The 14,770-nt window shown below is 45.5% G+C and overlaps 1 long non-coding RNA gene across 1 annotated transcript in view; it reads left to right on the top strand.

Moving 5' to 3' along the window:
- The first annotated feature begins 69 nt into the window (after positions 1 to 69).
- The window catches only part of LOC131761473 (uncharacterized), an 83,551-nt gene continuing 68,850 nt past the window's right edge, over positions 70 to 14,770 (top strand). The window contains exons 1-2 of the long non-coding RNA XR_010841948.1: positions 70 to 231; positions 4,046 to 4,109. This is a non-coding gene — a long non-coding RNA (uncharacterized lncRNA). The remainder of the gene's footprint in view (positions 232 to 4,045; positions 4,110 to 14,770) is intronic.

Genomic DNA, 14,770 nt, shown 5'->3' with positions numbered 1-14,770 from the left:
GAGCAGGGGGGCGGGGCGGGGCGCATACCTCCAGGCCCGCGGATGTCGTCTCGCGCGTGCGCACGCGCCATACCCGCGTGGGGCGCGGAGGGTGGGTGTGCCCTGGACGCGCAGGCTGACGCCGTCTCACCGTGCTGCTCCGCCCGCGCTGCTTGCTCCCAGCGCTTGGGTAAGCCGGGTAGGCCAGGGTCAGCCAGCCCCGGACCAGGGTCCAGCACCCTGGCCGTCACGGTAAGTGGGGGCGGGGTCGGTGGGGACATGGCAGGCACCGTGAGGGGCGGGTCTGCGGGCAGCGGACGACCCTCTGCGGACTCTGAGGTGTTTTATGGGAGCCGCCCCCGAGGGGGTCCCTGTGCAGATGAACCACGAGTGTCCCTGCCTCTACCCCTTGGGAGCGTCCCGGAAGCGGTGTGCGGAGCCGCCCCCATGGAAGACCCACGTGCGAATGGAGACTCTCAGGGCTCTCTCTGCATTTGCTGCCACGGGGAGTCCCTGTGTGCAGGACACCAGCCCCAGAGAGACCGGCTGTATACGTATGGGACGGCAAGGGTGGTCTCTGGTGTTGTCTCAGTGGAAGAGCGTTTGGGAACATGGGGAGCCTTGGTAGCCTGCACAGTGGGGATGGACCCCACAGAAGACCGCTGTATACAGCAGGACCTGAGACTGTTCCTCAGAACTGCCTGGAAGGAATCTCTAACTGGAAGGAACGGTTCAGGAGTAACTTCCCTTATGCCCAAAGGTCTTTGGCCTTGACCTCCTTGAGGGTTCAGTGTGCCTTAAGGTGTGATCTCTCCAACGTGGTCGAGAGGCAGGGGCCCTGTGGGACTGCGCCTTTTTCCATTCCTCCCCGAACCCCGTTAGAATGTGTATTCTCCGTGGTAGCCCAGTTGGCTTCAAGCTGGATTTTAGTGGAGGCAGGAACTTATGTAAGAGAACAAGGTGTAAGAGAGGAGAGGACCAGAGAGACCTCTGAAGCAAAGAAAGGAGATTTGAGGCCCTGGGCTTGACTCTCAGGAAGAAAACAGTAAAATCAGCTAGAATAACTGACTCTGGCAGGTCCTGTAAAGAAAGTACTTTGAAGGAAAGAAGAAAGGATACCTAGGATTATTGAGCACCAGTGTGCTAGGCACTATACTAGCTATGTTTAATCGTATAACTCTTAAAATAACGTGAAATTATCCCTTGAGGGATAATTAAATTAAGACTTAGATTAAGCAACTTGAAAAAGGTCATAAAGGTTGGAATCATGAAATCTGTTTTTCAGATTTTATTTGGGAAGAAATATTAGAGACAGAAGCAAGAGTATATGTTTGCCTAAATTTAAGAGCTAGAACTATAAAACTCTTAGAAGAAAGCAGGTGAAAATCTCCGTGACCTTGGATTTGGGAATGGTTTCTTAAGTATGATATCAAAAGCACAGACAACAAAAGAAAAAAATAGATAAATTGGACTTCATCAAAATTTAAATCTTTTGCGTTTCAAAGGGCACGATCATTTGATAGTGAGAAGACAACCCATGGAATGGGAGGAAATATTTGCAAATCATATAGCTGATAAGGGATTAATATCCAGTTAAAAAAAGAACTCCTACAACTCAACAACAGCAAAAAAATCAAGCCCATTTCAAAAATGGGGAAAGGACATGAATAGACATTTCTTCAAACAAGATATACAAATGGCCAACCAGCACATGAAAAGATGCTCAACATCATTAGTCATTAGGGAAATGCAAGTGAAAACCGCAATGAGATATTACTTCGCATCCACAGCAGGCTATTCTCAAAAAGAAAAAAAAAAAGGAAAATAACATGTTTGCGAGGATGTGGAAAAATTAGAATTCTGCTGCATTGCTGGTGGAAATGTAAAGTGGTGCAACTGCTGTGGAAAATGTTTCATGGTTCCTCAAAATGTTAAAAAGAACTTGCATATAACCTAGCAATTCTACTTTGGGGTAAATATCGAAAAGAAATGTGATGTGTTATGGAAACTGACTAAATTCCAAAATTTAGTAGCTTTCTCCTGTGATCAGAGAAATCCCTACTTCCCTTTTCAAAGGTTTCTTTTGCTTTATTACTGCCTGGGGTTTACCGCTCCCCATGTTCTAAAGATCACTGTTAGTTACATTTTTGAGCCTTTTGTAAATGTCTGCCAGTCCCATATCAAGAATCGAATGAAGGCACAAAAGGATAATTTACATTTAATATGCAGGATGAGATGGTTACAGCCTATTAGGAGGGCTGCAGGCTCTCCATAGCTACATGTCTTTATAGAATGAGCTGAGGGAGAGGAGTTCCCTAGATGCCTTCTCCTTCCCTATTTCTTCCCTAGCTCATACTGTGGAATTAGGGTGTGCCTTGCATACATGCAAATTCCATGCTGCCCATGTATGTCTTACTACCTTACAGATGCTTCTCTAACTCTCATGGTTACAGCAGTGTATTAGTTTTCTATTACTGTGTAACAAATTACCACAAATGTGGTTTAAAACAACCCACAATTTATTACCTCATAGTCTCTGTGGGTCAGTTGTCCAGCTTGGTCCCCTGCTTATGGTCTTACAAGTCTGCAGTCAAGGTGTTAGCTGGACTTTGTTCTCATCTGGAGGCTTGCCTGGGGAAGAGTCTTCCAAGCTCACTCTGGTTGTTGGCAGAATTCATTTCTTTGCAGTTGTGGGACTGAGAGCCCTAGCTTCTTGCTGGCTGTCAGCTGGAGGCCACTCTCAACATCTAAAGGCCACCACAGTTCCTAGAGGCCACCTGCAGTTCTTTGCCACGTGGGGTTTCCCAACATGGCCACTTCATCAAGCCAGAAAGTAGTCTCTAGAGTATGCTAGAAAACAGTCTTATATTATGTAATGTAATATAATCATATGTATGACATCCCATCACCTTTGCTGTGTGCTGTTGATTAGAATCAAATCACATGTCCACCCATACTCATGAGGATGGGATTACACAAAGCATGAATACCAGGAGGTGGGAATCATGAGGGGAAGCCACCTTAGAGACCGTCTCTGCAAACAAGGAAAGGTTTAGGTTGTTATCTGCTCTCATTTCTTCCATTTCATTCAGCCACATGGGCCTATTCTACTTCCTTGTTTCACTGCTATTTACCACCACCTGCCCCTGACCTTTGAAGTTTTTTCCAAACCCTTCTCAAGTTACCACAAATTTTTCAACATTCACCTTGTCCCTATGATAATGTCTTCTCTCTTTTCTTCCTTGATAAGGACAAAGAAAACCCCAGTTCCACCTATCAGCTAAAGAAGTAATGAATAAGCATAATTTGTAGGGTCTTCGTTAATTGACTTCTTTTTTAACCAGAGTGTCTCTCCTGGTACTTCTTCCAGCATTAGGGAAAGACATTTTTTGTTTTGTTTTGTTTTGTTTTCATGAACCATTTGTTTTTACCCATTGCTAATCACTGTTGAGAGGCAAACCATCATGGACCTTTAGTATTCCTGAATGTTTTTCTTACTGGGTATGCTAAGAATACAAGACCCTGATTGTTTTCCATGCCATTTCTCAGGATTGTATTTGCAACAATCAACCTTGACAGATAAGGCAACATCTCCCCCTGGACAAAGATCAGGCTTGTTTCTTACTATAAAATAAGCTGTGAATCACCGAACCTCAGTGCTGCACACATATGCCTTACTGCCTTATAGATGTTCCTCTCTTGTGACACAGCCCACTGTATGTGCAGGCATCTATCATAGATCCTGTGCCACCACCATGGCACTTGGTAGAAATGGGAAACTGACGCAAAAAACCATGCTAAAGCTCTTGCTATGGCTGTGCTATGAGTAATAAAATCCTTTATATCTGATCTAGGAGTCTTGTGTCTTCTGCTAGCATTCATTGAACAGTAACAGGATAGCTAGTTAACTTACAAATAGAGTAAAATCTCACACCCTGCACAGATCTTGACAGTCCTTATCACTTGTTTTTCTCGAAGTTAAAGCTGATTTTGTTAATTTCTCAAGCACCTCATGTGTGTATCTTGGAGCTTGCAGCCCTGAACTAAGCCCCTCTCTTGTCCTCAGGCCAGCCTGCATGTAGACTGTAAGGAAGGGGATGCAGAGACTCGGATAGCTACACATCTGACCTGTGAGTATCCACCTAAGTGTTCCAGTCTGTTGGGTGAAGGCTTTGGCTTGGTGTAAACTCTCCAGAGAGCCTAGGTAGTGTTTGACAGTCTCTGTGGTGGGCGAGGTACAGAGGAATGCTACACCGGAGGTCCTGGTGCCGAGGGTGAGAGGTGAGGGAGGTGCACGTGGCTCACTTCAGCTTTACCTCTGCTGATGAGCACAGAGTGAACACACCCTAACGCCAGATTGAGACCCTGGAGCCGGGGAGAGGAGGTGTGCTAATCCACCCCTACTCACCCCCAGTGTCGGCAGACCCACTACCTCTTTAGGACGGGCACCTGGGCCAGGCTCTGGGATAGAGGTTCCAGGTGCGGGTGTTGCAGGAGTCGGGAATTGCCCATATTGGGAAGAGGCCACATTCCCTTCAGCTCCAGGCCCTGGGCCCATTTGTTCCTGCCTGGTGGGGTTTTCAGGGCAACAGAAGCTCCCAGCTTGGCAGGCAGGAGCAGGAATTTCAGCTGAGAAGCTGGGCTAGAACAGGGCTTGGGGTGAGCTGGGCCCCTGTATGCTTGTATGTGTAACAAGGGTCAAAGGGCCTGGGTGCCTTGGTGCTCCTGGGTTCCCAGCTGAGCACTGAGCCCGCCAGGGACAAGCTGCCCTGATGACTGTGCAGCTGTTACTGAGGGAGCTACTGCTTCCTGGACTGCAGATGACCCATTACCTTCATAAGTGTGTGATATCTGTGTGCCCAGCGTAGTTGCAGACATTACTCGATGGGTGGCTACCTCGGGACAGGGTTAGAATTAGGGCTGTGCTTGGAACAGCACTGACATAGTGGTTACAGATTGGAGGTAGGTAGTGGTAAGCATGGGGCTGGAATCATGATGATGTTAAAGTAGGATTTGGAATTGTGTTTATGGTTCCTGTTGATAAGAGCTAGTGCATCTTGTAGATCTCACCAGTAGCTGGAGAATCTTCTTATCTACATGGTGAGAATTGAAAGATTCTATAAAAGTCTGCTTTCTTTTCCAGCACTCTGAAGTGTGGGTGGAGTAGGGATGTCCTATCTGAGTTGATCTGGCACCATTTCCCTGTTAAAAAGGCAATGACAGGCCCCAAATGGAATCACTTGTGCTAAAAGGAAGACTTAATACCTGACCTTATTGCAGTTACAACCTTCTCCAAGAATGTAATCCAAACTGATCAGTGTGGAAATTTCTGGTCTGCACCAGTGAGGTAATCCTTTCCATCCCCCAAAGGAAGATGAGGTAACCTGGCTCATAGATCTCCTTCATCCCCTATAGATAGATTACCTAACCCTGAAATAATCTTTTTTTGTTTTTGACTTCCTTGTCACACTTTTTTTTTTTTTTTTTTTTTTTGTGGTACGCGGGCCTCTTGCCGCTGTGGCCTCTCCCGTTGTGGAGCACAGGCTCCGGACATGCAGGCTCAGCGGCCATGGATCATGGGCCCAGCTGCTCCGTGGTATGTGGGATCCTCCCGGACCGGGACACGAACCCGTGTCCCCTGAATCGGCAGGTGGACTCTCAACAACTGTGCCACCCGGGAAGCCCCCTTGTCATACTCTTAAAAACCTCTCTTTTTCTATAGCCTTTTAGAGCTCCCCTCTACTTGCTAAACGGGATGCTGCCCAATTCATGAACTGTTCAATAAAGCTAACTCAATCTTTAAAAAAAAAAAAAAAGAGCTAGTGCATCTTAGATTAGGTTTGTGTTAGTGTTGGAGTAGGGTACTGTTTGAGTTTAAAATTGGGATCAAAATGGGTCAAGGAGATAAATTTTGTGTTGGGGGTCAGTTTTAAGCTTCTAAGATAGTCTGGAGAGGGACTTAACCTTATGCATATTGTGTGATATTGATCTGGTTTAGACGAGAGGTTTTGGACGTTTTCTGGCCTTCTGCACTTGAGAGTTATAAATGGCTATATGATCCCTGAAGCTGCGATCGACTAGAGGGAAGTCGGCATCTAGCTACTGGGGAGAGGGAACATCGCAGTTTTCTATCCCGAACTTACCTGGTCATGTAGACGTTTTTTGGGTAATACCCACCAGCATTACCTTTATGAGGTACAGTTATTCTGAGGGTCTCACTTGAAGGACTGGCTTTAGAGTTGTTTGTGAATGGGGTTGGAGTTGAGATTAGGGTTAGGGTTGAAAGGCACGGACTGCAGTTGAAGTTTGGGGTAGAGCAACACATGTAGTCATGCCCTGTATCAAGGGGTCCTTCCTGAGGAGTCAGGAGCTGGTTCTTCACAGTTTCCGGAGGGGGATTTTGACAGAGTAGGTCTGTCTGGTTTACTCTTCCTTTAGATTCTGTTTCTGCTGCATCAGAGAGACTGAGGATCAGGAGCCTGCAGTAAACTGGGGACGCTCCTGGGGGTAGGGATGGGAGTGCAGGTGAAGGACGGGGCTGCTGAAGAGGGCAGGGGACTCACTTGCTGACCGTGGCGTTCCTTTAAAAGCACACAGCCTAGTTGTTGAGACCAGGGGTGTGTGCGTGGATCCAAGAGTGTCCTTATTAAAGGACAGGCAATGGGACAGAAATTACAAACCAGAGTTTAGAGGTGGATAAACAGGCCTGGGCTGAGGTGGCCTAGAAGTTTTATCAGGGAGAAAGGCTGGGAAGGATGGATTGGGAATGCATTTGTGTTTGTGGGCCTGCAAGACGGGCTGTGTCTGTCTGCATGTGTGTGGTGCCAGAGTCTGCTGGGGCATGTCTGACTCAGGGTGTTCATGAGTCTATGTAGGTGTGTTTCCTGAACATGTCTCTGGGTACTGAGTTAGCTTCTGAGTGGCACTGTTGACTTTATGTCCTCCTGTGTATGTGTCTGTGTGGCTAGGTGTCTGTACACATGTGTCTTTGACTGTGTGTGAGACTCTGCTCTGGCCTCTCACTTTCCCCTGACCCTCTCCCCTGATGCGCCCCAGCTGCCAGCACTATTTACTGCAAGAGATTGGCTCCCTTTCCCTTCCCACCGTCTGGATTCCCATGTGTCCGGCTGCCTGCCCAGGGCCCTGCCCCTGAGGCCTCTGTGTGGGGCTTGACCTTGGGAATGATACACTCTGGAAAGCCCCCAATGTGCTCTTTGCCTGGCTGTGGACCCAGAGAAGTTACAGTGGAGGAGGGGGCCAAGGCGGGAAAGGGGGGGCAGTTGGCAGCATGCACCCCTTCTTCTGGAAACAGAGATCTCCTTCAGGCCCCCTCTTTCCTCCCCATGCTCTCATCCAGGTCAAGTGTTCAGGGTCCTGGCCTCACTGTCTCTGCACATGGGAATGGACAGTCCTGTACAAGCCCCGTTAGGCATCTGGTCCCCTGCGTCCCCTCAGCACCTTACGTGCCTGCCTTGTGCTCATTCCGCATATCCCCACCCACACTCACAGCTGTCCTCCCTTATTTCCTGTCCCTGCCGTAGACACAGGAACCGCTCTTGTCCTTCATTCTACGACAGCCCAGGCCTGTGCCATGGAGCAGGTGGAGCAACAGGCTTTGGATGAATGGTGAAGAGCAGAGGCTCACCTGTGAGAGGCTTTCACAGGTGCAGGAAGCAGCATCCCCTTGGGGTTTACTCCTGTGCCTATCCTGTGTTTGTTCCCCTCCCTGTGTGGGCTGCAGTGAGGAGGTACAGTAACAAAGCAGCCACTGTCCCTATTTGCTGGGACTTAGTGTTTAACAAGAGAAGTGGTTTTGTGGAGAAGCCATTCTCCTGCACAGCAGGAATTCAGTTGCCTGAAATGCTCTCTGTAGAATTCTTTTTTTTTTTTTTAACATCTTTATTGGAGTATAACTGTTTTACAATAGTGTGTTAGTTTCTCCTTTACAACAAAGTGAATCAGTTATACATATACATATGTTCCCATATCTCTTCCCTCTTGCGGCACCCTCCCTCTCACCCTCCCTATCCCACCCCTCTAGGTGATCACAAAGCACAGAGGTGAACTCCCTGTGCTATGCGGCAGCTTCCCTCTAGCTATCTAATTTACATTTGGTAGTGTGTATATGTCCCTGCCACTCTCTCACCTCGTCACAGCTTACCCTTCCCCCTCCCCATATCCTCAAGTCCATGCTCTAGTAGGTCTGTTTTATGCCCATCCTACCACTAATCTCTTCATGACATTTTTTTTTCTTAGATTCCATATATATGTGTTAGCATATGGTATTTGTTTTTCTCCTTCTGAGTTACTTCACTCTGTATGACAGACTCCAGGTCTATCTACCTCATTACAAATAACTCAGTTTCATTTCTTTTTATGGCTGAGTAATATTCCATTGTATATATGTGCCACATCTTCTTTATCCATTCATCTGTTGATGGACACTTAGGTTGCTTCCATGTCCTGGCTATTGTAAATAGAGCTGCAATGAACATTTTGGTACATGGCTCTTTTTGAATTATCGTTTTCTCAGGGTATATGCCTAGTAGTGGGGTTGTGGGGTCATATGATAGTTCTATTTGTAGTTTTTTAAGGAACCTCCATACTGTTCTCCATAGTGGCTGTATCAATTTACATTCCCACCAGCAGTGCAAGAGTGTTCCCTTTTCTCCATACCCTCTCCAACATTTATTGTTTCTAGAGTTTTTGATGATGGCTAATCTGACCGGTGTGAGTTGATATCTCATTGTAGTTTTGATTTTCATTTCTCTAATGATTAATGATGTTGAGCATTCTTTCATGTGTTTGTTGGCAATCTGTATATCTTCTTTGGAGAAATGTCTATTTAGTTCTTCTGCCGATTTTTGGATTGGGTTGTTTGTTTTTTTGTTATTGAGCTGCCTGAGTTGCTTATAAATTTTGGAGATTAATCCTTTGTCAGTTGCTTCATTTGCAAATATTTTCTCCCATTCTGAGGGTTGTCTTTTGGTCTTGTTTATGGTATCCTTTGCTGTGCAAAAGCTTTTAAGTTTCATTAGGTCCCATTTGTTTATTTTTGTTTTTATTTCCATTTCTCTAGGAGGTGGGTCAAAAAGGATCTAGCTGTGACTTATGTCATAGAGTGTTCTGCCTATGTTTTCCTCGAAGAGTTTGATAGTGTCTGGCCTTACATTAAGGTCTTTAACCCATTTTGAGTTTATATTTGTGTGTGTTGTTAGAGAGTGTTCTAATTTCATACTTTTACATGTACCTATCCAGTTTTCCCAGCACCCCTTATTGAAGAGGCTGTCTTTTCTCCACTGTATATCCTTCCCTCCTTTATCAAAGATAAGGTGACCATATGTGTGTGGGTTTATCTCTGGGCTTTCTATCCTGTTCCATTGATCTATATTTCTGTTTTTGTGCCAGTACCATACTGTCTTGATTACTGTGGCCTTGTAGTATAGTCTGAAGTCAGGGAGCCTGATTCCTCCAGCTCCATTTTTCGTTCTCAAGATTGCTTTGGCTATTCGGGGTCTTTTGTGTTTCCATACAAATTGTGAAATTTTTTGTTCTAGTTCTGTGAAAAATGCCAGTGGTAATATGATAGGGATTGCATTGAATCTGTAGATTGCTTTAGGTAATAGAGTCATTTTCACAATGTTGATTCTTCCAATCCAAGAACACGGTATATCTCTCCATCTATTTGTATCATCTTTAATTTCTTTCATCAGTGTCTTATAGTTTTCTGTATACAAGTCTTTTGTCTCCTTAGGTAGGTTTATTCCTAGATATTTTATTCTTTTTGTTGCAATGGTAAATGGGAGTGTTTTCTTAATTTCACTCTCAGATTTTTCATCATTAGTGTATAAGAATGCCAGAGATTTCTGTGCATTAATTTTGTATCCTGCTACTTTACCAAATTCATTGATTAGTTCTAGTAGTTTTCTGGTAGCATCCTTAGGATTCTCTGTGTATGGTATCATGTCATCTGCAAACAGTGACAGCTTTACTTCTTCTTTTCCTATTTGGATTCCTTTTATTTCGTTTTCTTCTCTGATTGCTGTGACTAGAACTTCCAAAACTAGGTTGAATAAGAGTGGTGAGAGTGGGCAACCTTGTCTTGTTCCTGATCTTAGTGGAAATGGTTTCAGTTTGTCACCATTGAGGACAATGCTGGCTGTGGGTTTGTCATATATGGCCTTTATTATGTTGAGGAAAGTTCCCTCTATGCCTACTTTCTGCAGGGTTTTTATCATAAATGGGTGTTGAATTTTGTCAAAAGCTTTCTCTGCATCTATTGAGATAATCATATGGTTTTTCTCCTTCAGTTTGTTGATATGGTGTATCACGTTGATTGATTTGCATATATTGAAGAATCCTTGCATTCCTGGAATAAACCCCACTTGATCATGGTGTATGATCCTTTTAATGTGCTGTTGGATTCTGTTTGCTAGTATTTTGTTGAGGGTTTTTGCATCTCTGTTCATCAGTGATATTGGCCTGTAGTTTTCTTTCTTTGTGACGTCTTTGTCTGGTTTTGGTATCAGGGTGATGGTGGCCTCATAGAATGAGTTTGGAAGTGTTCCTTCCTCTGCTATCTTTTGGAAGAGTTTGAGAAGGATAGGTGTTAGCTCTTCTCTAAATGTTTGATAGAATTCTTAAATGCTCTCTGCAGAGACCAAGAGAAGGGCTCCAGAAGGTCAGAGCCATTCGCCATGACAGTATGGTATCTCAGAGGGCAGAGGCGAACTCCCGAGTTCCCAGGCAAACATTGCTATATCCCTAGCATCTACCAGCAGTTCTGGAGTAGTGAATACCTGATTTTGTGCCCTGCCGTGAGAGTTTTCATTCTGATTTTACTTCTTGAGCCGAGGGGGAGCTGGAAGGTGGGGCTTGTGCTAGGGTTATAGGATGGGATGAGCAAGGCTTCATCCTTCTACCATATCCTGCATGAATCATAGGCTCTGACCCTGTCTTCTCTCAGCTCTTGATTTTGCTGAGAACTGAGAATCCTGAAGGTCTTGGTTCCAGCTCATCTCTCTGCCCCTAGCCCTTTGTTGCAAAACTTGGTCAGCAGCAAAAGCCAATGCTGGCACGTGGCAGGTAGGATACATGGGAAGGACCCGCTCCACCTAAGCCAGGATGTGTGCACATTAACCTCAGCTTCCCACGTGACGCTGCTGTGACCCTTCTGAGTCAATTCCCTTCATTCCGGGCCTCCTTCTCCTCTCCTTGCTCTGTGGCTCTCTGCCCAGCTCCCACCAGGCACGGAGGATGTGCCTGCCACAAGACCTCCTATGATCTTTGGGGATGCTTTAGGAAAACACTGGAGGGTGTGGCTCAGCAGGCCTGGGCCTCGTGCCTCCTCACCTTGGGGGGCCACAGCAGGGCCTGAACTCCCATGTGTTAGGCACAGAATCACCCTTCAGAGGAGGGACACAGTCATGGTTCTTCGCATCCTGGCTTTTCTGCATCCTGCTAGCGGGACACATTGTGCTAAGTGCTGGGTCCTATCAGAGGAAGAGTCCTGCCCCACCTCCTGGTTTGATGGTATGTTGAGCCATCCTGGATTTCCTTAGGAATCAGTGAGGCAGGGGCATCCCACAGTCCCCCATACCATACCACGAGGAAGCTACAGCACTTCCTGCCCTTACTGCAGCTTTTGGCTCCTCTGTGGTAGGTCAGAAGGTGGAAGTGCAGACGTGTCACCTTCTGAGAGAAATGAGGTGTCCAAAACAGAGGTCCCTTCCATCCACTCAGGGCAGCCTCTTTGTCTTTCTGTTCCCCAGTTCTCTCCTTCTACCCCCAGACATCCCCAGTCTCTGGATGGACACTAGGATGCCACATCTACACCGAGCCTCTATCCTCATGCCAAGGCTGCCTGCATCTAGAACCTCTCTGCAGTCTTTCTTGCTGCCTGACTTCCAAGAGCACCTTCTTCACACACATGATCAGCAACTCAGCCACCTTGGACACCCACTGCGTACACTGTAATAGTAATTTGCCCTGGTAACTTCCAGAATCCATCTTCATCTGTGGCTTTCAGCTTTGGTTCTTCATACCCCTCCATCCACCCCCAGCCATGGTCCCTTCCCAGTTCCTCACTTACCCTTTTGAGTCTTTGCCCACACTGTTGTACATGTGGGAGCAACCTTTCTTCTAATATTCAAAGTCTTAAACTCATTAATGCTTCATTCTCTCGGTTAACCACCAGCAAAGTTTCTGTGCTTTTTCCAGGGCCATCTCCTGTACTTGGACATTTGGTCTCATCCCCTCACCTGTAACCACCACAGGGCTCCAGCATTCTCCCTTTGCTCTCCTGCATCATCAGTTTATCACTCCTCAAGTGCATCATTTATGTCAACATCAAATAATTTACGTCTCTCACCTTCAAAGAAAACCCTCTCTGCGTCCCACTTCCTCTTACAGCTGTATCCTTGTTTTTCTGCACGTCTGTGGAACAAACCTCCTTGAATTGATTACACTTGCTATCACCACCTGCTCTTCTTTCATTCTCCCTTGAATCCACCCCAGTCATGCCTTCACCTCCATCACATGTGGGTCTGTTCTCGAAGCCATGAGTGATCTCTATGTTGCTAAATCTAGTGTTCAACTCTGGATCCTCATCTTACTTGGCCAATTCAGAAATTTTCATGCAGTTGATCACTTTCTCCTTGCCATATTTTCCCCTCTTGGCTTCCAGTATGTCACACTCTTCTGGATTTCCTCCTTCCTCCCTGCTACTGCTTCTCAGTCTCCTCTGCTTACTGGTTCCTCTTTTCCCTTCCATTTTCTTTTTTTTCTTTTTTTTTTTGGTTGCACCTCACGGCATGTGGGATCTTAGTTCCCCGACCAGGGATAGAACCTGTGCTCCCTGCAGTAGAAACGTGGAGTCTTAACCACTGGACCACCAGGGAAGTCTCTCCCTTTCAATTTCTTAATGTTGGAATGTCCCAGAGCCCAGTCCTTAGATCTCTCCTTCATTTATACTCATTCCTTTGGTGACCTTACCTGGTCTCTTGGTTTTATATATCTCTGTCTATCTATCTATCCATCCATCTGTCTATCATCTGTAGCCAGTACCCTCCATGAGCAGTATAAGGTTTCTATGTTGAGGATAGACATGGTCTATCCTCAACATAGACCACATTCTCATGGTCTCAGGAAGAAGCAGAGTGATAAGTTATGAAACTACTGCAGTAATCATAGTAGCAGAGGAGGCAAGAAGAGGTTGTATTCTGGATTCATTTTGAAGGTAGGGATGATAGGATTTACTGATGGATCAGAAGCAGACTGTTAGAAACAAAAGGATGACGCCAATATTTTTGAGATGAAAAACTTGCAAGAGAAAGGTGCCATTAACTGATGTGGGAAATACTGATTTGTGTATTTCTGTATACAAAATACTGATTTGTATACTCCAATGTGATTGGAGCAGGTTTGGTATGTGTGATTGGGTGGTGGTAGTGGTGGCACAGGGAATTAGTTCACTTTTGAGATAAACTTTGGACATCCAAGTGTATATTTTGATTAGACAATTTGAGCATATGAGACTTTCTACTATGTAAGATAATGATCTCCATGGAGGCAAGGCCTGTGTCTTGGTGACTGTTAATGTCTGGCATAGTTCCTGGCACATAGTAAGTAAGTATTTTAATTGTTAAATGTAAGATGCCTCTCAAGGTCATTTTCATTGTGACCCCTTTATGTGACCCTACAGTCCTCCTCATCAGTTGAGTACTTCCTCCTGTGGCAGGACCTCACATACCATAGCACTCATCACACTGATGTAGTAATTTATCTGCTCCCTCAGTCCAGACTTCGGATTGATTCAAGTACTATTAAGGTATTGCTGTACACTAGCCACTCTTCTAAGCCCTGGGGATATGAGACTCCATTGTAATTATTCAGGAAAGAAAGAGTGAGAAACTGAACTCTAAGCAGAGGCAGTAAAAAATAGAGGAAAAGGGGCAACTTGATACCAAAATTAGAACCCAGTGACTGACTCAGTGTATGGTCTGAGTAAATGTATAGTGACATCCATTCCCTGACATTAGAAAACGGTTTGGTGGGGTGGTGGATGTTTGGAAAATTTGAATTAATTTGCATTTGTCTTTGGAGAAAGATGGAGCTTCCCCTGGTTGTTGGCTGTACAACTGGAGCTCAGAGGGAAGGATAGTGCAGAGAAGTGGCTTTGGGAATCGCCAGCACATTAATAGTGAATGATGTTTTGGGTATGGATGTACAGTTATTCTCCCTTTCTCAGATGAAGAAACTGGGGCTCAGAAATGTTAAGTAACTTGTCAAATGTCAGAGTTAGGATTCTAACTCTGATGATTTTTTCCACATTCCATCCTTGTGACTTTGACCTTAAAATTTGCATCCTCTCCAAGGGTCACACATTTGGCCTGAAAATTGTAAAAACCACATGCTCACGGATTTTGTAATGTTTTGCTTGTGTTGTAGTTTTGCTGCCCTTTGTTCATGTTTATCATCTTTCTCTGAAATCATTCTCTGGCCACTTCAGCCAGAAGTTTCCTTCCAAAGGGAAAGGGGTGATCCGAATCTTTTACTTATACTTAACCTACATCGAGTGGGACAAGCACAGCCCTGAGCTATGCTGTTCTGCCATGGCCTTCTGAAGGCCTTCTGAAGGGTCTGGGGTTCCAGCCTTCCTTCCAGGGAGACAAGTTCCTGCTCCAACCCAGTTAACAGAAGAAGGTAGGACAGGGTCCGCTTATGCCTTCTCAGGAGGTCAAGAGAATATGAGTATGACTGCCACCATTAACAGATCCATTCTGCGGCCAGG

Source organism: Kogia breviceps, chromosome 8 (genome assembly GCF_026419965.1).
Source record: "Kogia breviceps isolate mKogBre1 chromosome 8, mKogBre1 haplotype 1, whole genome shotgun sequence".
Taxonomy (NCBI): domain Eukaryota; kingdom Metazoa; phylum Chordata; class Mammalia; order Artiodactyla; family Physeteridae; genus Kogia; species Kogia breviceps.
The sequence above is the reverse complement of the archived record's forward strand: the minus strand, read 5'-3'. Positions and strand labels throughout refer to the sequence as shown.